At 42.8% G+C, this 8,051-nt stretch overlaps 1 long non-coding RNA gene across 4 annotated transcripts in view; it reads right to left on the reverse strand.

The window, feature by feature from the left end:
* Window positions 1-3,356, reverse strand: part of LOC144324127 (uncharacterized) — a 325,737-nt gene extending 322,381 nt beyond the window's left edge. For 2 of the 4 annotated variants that reach the window (XR_013389538.1, XR_013389541.1), the window contains exon 1: window positions 3,231-3,351. This is a non-coding gene — a long non-coding RNA (uncharacterized LOC144324127). Of the gene's footprint in view, window positions 1-3,230 lie in introns of all 4 variants that reach the window. The other 2 variants (XR_013389539.1, XR_013389540.1) reach the window with 2 other exon arrangements.
* Between the last annotated feature and the right edge of the window lie 4,695 nt (window positions 3,357-8,051).

Consider the following 8,051-nt stretch of genomic DNA (forward strand, 5'->3'; position numbering starts at 1 on the left):
CAAGAGCATCAAATATTCAGTAACCCAGAATCCTTGCATTTACCCACTCATGTCCCAGGGCCTGAGAGTCCTCCAGGGATCCTCCACATTAATGAAGTGGACAAGGGAAGGTAGAGAATGGAGCATTACACATGAAGACTTTTATGAAACCAGCTTGGAAGTACTGAGCCCACTTCCATCCTCATGCCCTTCACCAGAACTGTGTTGCATGACTACACATCATTACACAGAAGGCTAAGACACATAGTTTGTGCACCTATTTAGGCATTGGTGCACATTTAGGTAGTGTTCTCCATAGCAAATCCCCTTCCAGACCGTTTTTATTCCTTCTTTCTTGACAGAAATCCTTACTTTAGATTTTCCCACATTCCTACACATTTCCCAAGAACTCTCCTTCATTGACTAATGAATTTTGCACCTATTTATGGTCTTCTTTCAACTTCTATACCATTCTTGATACCTTCAGTATGTCTATGGAGGAGCCATTCAATACCTCTGCCTCTCTGTTCTTTGGCCTCCTCACTTCTAGTAGGCTTTTTTTTTTTTTTTAAGATTTTGTTTTTTCATGAGAGACTGAGATACAGAGAGACAGAAAAGAGAGAGAGAGGCAGAGAGAGAAGCAGGCTCTATGCAGGGAGCTTGACAGAGGACTCGATCTCAGGTCTCCAGGATCAGGCCCTGGGCTGAAAGCGGCGCTAAACCACTGAGCCACCCGGGCTGCCTCTAGTAGGCTTTTCTATCACACCTCTCCTCTCTAATCCCGTGACAACAGCTAAACTACTTCCAATAAGTGTCTGACTCACTCACCACCCTCTCCTACCCTTCTAGCATACTAACCTGACTCTTCCCATTTCAAGAATACAGACTTGGTTTAAAAAAAAAAAAAAAAATCACCAATCCGCTGATATCAACACTGTTAGCCACTCTCATCCCCCGCTACCTCCCCACTCTCTTGGCTACCCAGCTTAGAGTCTAAATAATCACACTCTTAAAAAAAAGATCTTATTATCTTTTTTCCTTTAGGCCCACCCATTCTGCTCCATTCATTGTGATCACTTGCAAAGACTCCAAATCAGGCTGAATCTACATCAGCTGCCAATCCCTGTTTGCTCAATTAGCTAAGCTTGATCTTCAAATATTCCAAGTTCTCCCTCTCCCAGAAAAAAAAAAAAAAATGATTACATTTCCTTAACCCATTCAAGTTGGGCTAAGCTACAGGTTAGCAAACTACAGCTCACAGGAGCCAAGTACAGTTCAGTCCCTGCTTATATAAAGTTTTATTGAAACAAAGCCACATTCATTAGTTAACAAAGTGTGTGTGGCTGCTTCAATGCCCCAACAGCAGAGCGGAGGGAGTTGTGACAGAAGCCATATGTTCCACAAAGTGTAATTTACTATCTGGACCTTTATAAAGAAAAAAAAAAAAAAAAGCCAATAAAAAACCCCCACCAGCTCCTTATTTGGATTCTTGTGTTCAGTGTCACCTGAGTTTTGGCCATAAAAAGGGTCATGCATTTTGAAAAGTTTATTAGAATTTTTTAAATGCTTGAATTAAAGCAATAATATTCAGTTGTCCATAAAAACAGAGCCCCTGATACCACAATGTAATATGACTGATTTAAGTGTGTACACAGGCCAATTTTTTTTTTTAAATGGGACTTTAAAATCAGCATCCCATCGAACTTACAGGTCTGCAATGAGGAGGGTGGGCAGGTATTGCTGGCTCTGTTTTAGGAGAAGAGAACAGAGGCATGGAGACTCAAGGACACCCCAAACAGCTTCACCTGGGCTGAGACAAAAACCCCAGTTTCTGGCTCCTAGCCAGCCCATGCAGTCTCATTCGGCATTGCTGCCTCTCCCAGAGAAAAGGTGCCTGCCCTCATGCAGATGCTAGGTCCTCCGTCAGCAGTCAGCGTTGTCACCCTCACTACAGGTCTCTGTACCCAGGAAAAGCAGATTCCCAGCAGAGGCCAGCATATCACCTTCTGGCTCACTGCCCAGAGCCTGGGACAAATGTCTACACACAACAGGGTGGCATCATCAGCACACTAGGCTCCTAGTTAGTTTTCTGTACAGGAAGGTCAAGGTCGTGGTAAAGTGGTGGGGGCAGGGGCAGGGTGGCAGATTATGGCCTTCTCTGAATAGAGCTCCTAGGAACTGGGAGAAGGAGGATAAACTGCTGGCAGTTTGTCTCCCTTGCTGCCCTCTTGTCACACATTTTCATACACACTTTCCTCCGAAGTAGGAGAAAAGCTCAATTTCTGTTGTTTATGGCTCATCTAGTACAACTTCAGACTAATTGCTTTGGGGGCACCTGGGCGGCTCCCTCAGTCAAGCATCATTGGACCCTTCATTTTGGCTCAGGTCATAATCTCAGGGTTGTGAGATGGAGCCCCTCATCTGGCTCCACACTGGGCATGGACCCTGCTTAAGATTCTGCCCTTCTTCCTCTGCCCCTTCCCCCACTCACATGCTCACTCTCTTAAAAAGAAAAAGAAAAAAAAAAGGAGAAAAAGACTTCTTAATGCTTTGAAAGTGAACAGAAGTGGGATTGTAACTGTGTGTAATAGCTCTTATGTTGGGAGATGAAAAAATGACATTGTATGACTTCCATGGAAGGTCATTTACCCTCAGCTAAATCTGGCCTCACAGCCAGCCAACCAAACCTCCACGATCACCCACCAGGCCTCTTGCCTTCTGGAATGAGCAGTGCTCACAGCTCCTCCCAGGTCCACGACCCAGAGGGACTCATCCGGCCAAATGTGATGCTCCACATCTTTTAGCTCACTGGTCCAAATCCAGTGTTCATGCTCATCGCATGCATTTGAGACACTCCAGGGAGAGTCTCTGCCTGTGTAAATCAATAAGCAGCTAAGTCTTAACCCCATGTCACTTTCCCATCATGACAAATGCACACTGTGAGCACAGCTCCCCACCAGCCAGCTGCAGGCCTCCCAGATTGTCTCCCTCTGCAGACTTGGTCTGGCAAGGTCCAAACCCTTCATCACCAACACCAACCTACCCCTCAGGCCATCATGGAGATAATCAACTTATCTAGAAAAGGATTCCCCAACCCTGGGCTAGATCAGCCCTCCAACGTGTTCCCAAAACAACTGGAGGAGGAACTAAATATTTCCTAGGAAAAGTTCCTGTTAGCAAATTTGAATAGATTTGCAGTAAACCCTGCTTCAAACTAAAGTCATAATAAACTAATTATGTGACCACAGTACCTAAATTCTTCTCTTATCGTGTCCTTCCATCCAAACTACCAAGGTGTGTAAGTTCTTTGAAAGCAGAAATGGGTCTTATTTTAGTATTATCTCCAGTCCCCAGCACAAGCACCAACATTTAAGGGAGCCTCAGTACTGACTTAATTAGTACTGTTACATCACAGAAGCTCTGGAGTGTGTATTGCCTTTATGCAATTGGTTTTATGCAATTGCAGCTGAATGTTATATGCTCTATGACCAAAATGCAGTATTAGATAATGCAGATTTTACCTAAATCGATCATCCTGCCCAAAGTCCTATTTACAATAATACTTGCATCCTAACTCAAAGGCTCTTAGCAGTAGCTATCATACTTAAAATATTCCACAAAGAAATGCATTGACAACTTTTCAGTTTTGCAGTATGTGTGGCTTTTTTCTTCCTTTTTTCTTTTTTTTTTTTTTTCTTTTTTTGAATACAGGACATAGCTGAAAATAGAGCCCTTTTTATACTGGAGAACTGGATTTTTAACTCGCCTAGACTGGCTGTCCAGTCATGCTATCAGCAATTCTAATTATTTTTCTCGTGTGGACACTAGGAGGACCGAGTCACCACAGGCTTGAGTGTGGCCAGCCCAGGTCACAAAGCAGCTCCCAAGCCAGTCTGCAAATAGAACAAAATTCTCACTGGTGGTGGGGTAGAAGGTTTCCATACTGAAAGGCACTCTATTTCTGAGATGTTCTGTGGAGATAGTATTGCTGGGACACTTCCTTTGTCCTTGAAGTGAATTTTTTCCAGAAGTAACAGCACTGCTGAGTTACATGAAAAACCTGATGTGTCACTATCACTAATATTTATCTATCTTATAAATGAACATTATGATTAAAGCTACAGATTAAAACATTAGTAACAATGCATAAATGAGACCCAGAGGATGACACACTAGCTAGACAGCCTTACATTTGTGTTTTCCATGCCTTCATTTTTTTAAAATTATTTATTCATTCATGAGAGACACAGAGAGGGAGACACAGGCAGAGACACAGGCAGAGGGAGAAGCAGGCCCCATCCAGGAGGCCCGATGCGGGACTCGATCCCAGGACTCCAGGACCACGCCCTGGGCCAAAGGCAGGCGCTAAACTGCTGAGCCACCCAGGGATCCCCATTTCTTCTTTTTCAATAAGATTCCAAATCCCTCTAAGCATAGGAACTTTAAAATAAATCAAAGAAAAAGAAAAAAAAAAGAATTACTGCATACATTTTCACATCCTTCCTAAGAGACAGGACAATGTTTAAGTCTGACTGGTTTTTATTATGTTATTCCTGGTCTACTTTAATAGGAAGGCTTTCAGTATGATCAAATTCAAAAAGCTACATTGTACCTTTTCTCGTCCTATCTTTGCTCATCCCTTTAATGACTAGGAGTTAGAAAACATGCCAGAAAAGCACTCTTTATAGGATTAGAGTGTTACTTGCTACTCCAAGTAGTTAACCGGTTCTTTCAGTGAAACTGGCCATTTCTAATTCTGTTGATGCTCCCAGAAAACTATCATCCAGGACAGAAAGTCACCTGTTTTATCATTACACTAAGTATTCCTGTGATGCTCTAAGGTCAAAGAAAAATCTAGAATGGAATATATTTCTGGAAATATATTCAACTCTTGCAAGCACACGTTACATACATTATAGATAGAACTACTTCTGGGTCATGTCTCTGGTGATAAATTAGTGGCTTCTTGTGCATAAGCACGTGTGTCGAAAGCAAGCTAGTACAATGACCTCTGTGGAACTTTTAATCAAATCTTGCACAGAAGCAAGGCTCCAGAGGTGATCTTTTTTTCTTGTCAAAGAACAGAGGCAGTTCTGTTTCAATTAGGACCTCAGAAATCAGAAAACTCTGGTAGAAAACCACATAATCAAAAAAAAACAAAAAAAAAAAAAAGAAATTTTAAGGCCTTTGCCAATTCAAAAAAAAAAAAAAAAAGGAAGTTGGTAATTAAAGATTAAAAATATCCTGAAATCTTAATGTGGCAGTATAAACAGGCCTCATGATACCATGGCAACATTCTCTCTTCTCTAATAAAATTGATTAATTAGCCTGTGAGCTTGCAAAACGTTAGAGCAAAAGGATGGAGACTGTCTCTCTCCACAGCTAACGCCTTACCTCACCTCCTTCTTCCTGAGCTTGTCAGTCGGGAACACTAGAGGTCGATCTGTGGAAAAAATCTCCAACCACAGCTCTGTTTTAAATGCATGAGGAATGCGGAGGCTTCGCAAGCATGCAATTCCGAATCAGCTCCGAAGATGCAGAGATGAGTGTCTCCAATACATAAAGCTCAAAGGAAAAACCCCATTTGACTGGGACACCGGCGGAAGGAGAGAATTGGGGAAGTAGTTTTGCAAATTGAACCCGCTAGAAGCAGATACATTTCTGTGTGTCCACGTGTACGATATACCTGGGAAGGAGAGAGAGCATTTCCACAACTCATACATGCAAATTGCATGTGATAGCCCCATCTCATAGGTTTATGTGGAGATAATAGATGTAAATATATTAGCACATTTTTACATACAGTATAAATCTCTCGTTATTAAGCAGAGGAACAAAAATCCAACACTAGACATTCCTGCTCCTTCAGGGCAAAGGAGGTCCTATTCTTTTTTAGAAGCAGAAGTTAAGGGCTGTCTTTACTATTAAACCAAATCTAGTAAAAGTGAATAGAGTCAGATTGCTGGCCACCTTATTTTAGTAGTTCTGTCCCACTAACTAAAAAAAAAAAAAAAAAAAAAAAACCCTCCAGGGGTACCTGGTTGGCTCATTCAGTTGAGCAACCAACTCTTGGTTTTGGCTCAGGTCATGATTTCACGGTTGTGGGATCAAGCCCCAGAACTGGGTTCTGTGCTCAGCAAGAATCAGCTGGAGTTTCCCTCTCCCTTTCTGCCTCCCTCTGCCCCTCCACCTGTTCCTGTTTGCTCTTTCTCCCTCAAAAATAAGTAAATCTTTTTTAAAAATTAAAACTAAAAAAAAAAAAATTTTAAGACCATTCACACATACACACACACCCCTCTCTATTCTCCGGAGGCCAGAAATTCCTACCATTATACCAGTTGCTCAACACCAGACTACCAGCATTTTTTTAACCGGACTATTTGTTGTTGGAGGCGTTCTGTGCATTGAAGGAGGTGTAGCAGCATCCTACAATGGCCTCTACCATAAAATGCCAACAGCATCCCCAGTCTTGACAACCAAAATTATCTCCAGACATTGCCAGTGTCTCTGGGTTTGTGGAGGGAGTAGAGTGGGGGAGAAAGCGAAATCCCCTTCTGCTGACAACCACATTAGAATAATCCACAAGTAAGAAAGAAAAAAATAGAGAACCACCTCTTGCAGAAATCAACAAAGACCACCCAGATGAGGACAGAGGCTATGTATTCAGAACTTGCTCTAGCAAAAGAGTCAGCCACCATCACATATGACTAGCAGAGGTTCCAAGGCAGGTAAGAGAGTGGAAATGTCTCACAGTGGGGAGGGAAAAAGGAAAGTCTTCGTGTTGGTCTTGTTCAAGATTACTGGTAAAGTGAAGCTGCAGGCAGGGGGCATTTTCATGATTAGCTTGCGAAGCATATTTGACTTCCTCGGTTGGTCCTGACTTGAAAAGGAGAGCAAAAACTAGGAAAGCTGGGGACCACTGACTGAGTCAGTTCTCACCATCAAGCCACCGAGTACCCACCACAGTACCTGGTGGCATTAGTATTCACTTCCTTTTGCTGCTGTAACAGATTACTACAAATTTACAGGCTCACAGTAGCACACTTGTATCATCTAACACTTTTGTAGATTAGACTCGTATCCTAGTGGGCTGCAAACAAGGTGTCAGCAAGCCTGTGTTCAAGGGGAGTCTCAAGGGGAGAATCTATTTTCTTACCTTTCCCTGCTCTGGAGGCAGCTCATATTCCTGCACCGACAGGCCCCTTCCTCCGTCTTCAGAATCAGAAATATTACTTCTCTTTGCATAAGCTTCAGTGCGCATATCTCCCTCTGCCTCTCGTTTAATGCTCTCTTCTGATTTTAAGTACCATGTGAGTATACTGGGCCCACCTGGATAACCCAGGGTTCTCTCCCCATTGTAAGGTCAGCTCTTTAGCAACCTTCATTTATTGATTTCTTAAATAATAAATTAATTACAAAATAACTCCATCCAAAACCTCAATTCCCCTTCCTCAGTTTGCATAATTCATTCGTGGGTTCCAGGGATTGGGACATGGACATCTTTGGGGGCCATTATTCTTCCAACCACAGCATTCAATTAGCAAAGTGAGATCTCCCAAGCAGTGGCAGCAGCATCACCTGGGAAACTATTAGAAATGCAGATTCTGGGGCCCTGCTCGAGACCCACTAATCCAGAACCTCTGTGGGTGGGTCCCTGCAACCCGTATTTTAACAAGCGCTCCAGGTGGTCCTGAAGCTCACTCAAGTTTGAGAAACACTGGTCTACACTGTACACCCTCTTTCCTCACTCTGAAAGTATGTGCTTGGTACACGAGGCCCTAGGACACCACAATAAATTTTTAGAAATACACGACTTACCAAAATAGTATTTTCAAAATATGAATTCTAATTATATTACCCCTTTACTATAATTCCTCAGTGTATCACCTCCCAGTTCTCCAGGGACAAAGTCCAAATGCCTCAGAGTGACATAAATGCCATTTGTCACCTCACCTTGGCATGTTTCTCCAAACCCTCTCTCTCTTTCTCTCCCCCTCCCCTCACCAAGCGAGTCAGCTGCAGCTCTGGGCTTGTTCTTGTCTTTGATGCTTCACCGTGCTGTTCCCTTCCCC

This window comes from Canis aureus, chromosome 11 (assembly GCF_053574225.1).
Source record: "Canis aureus isolate CA01 chromosome 11, VMU_Caureus_v.1.0, whole genome shotgun sequence".
In the NCBI taxonomy this organism is placed as follows: Eukaryota; Metazoa; Chordata; class Mammalia; order Carnivora; family Canidae; genus Canis; species Canis aureus.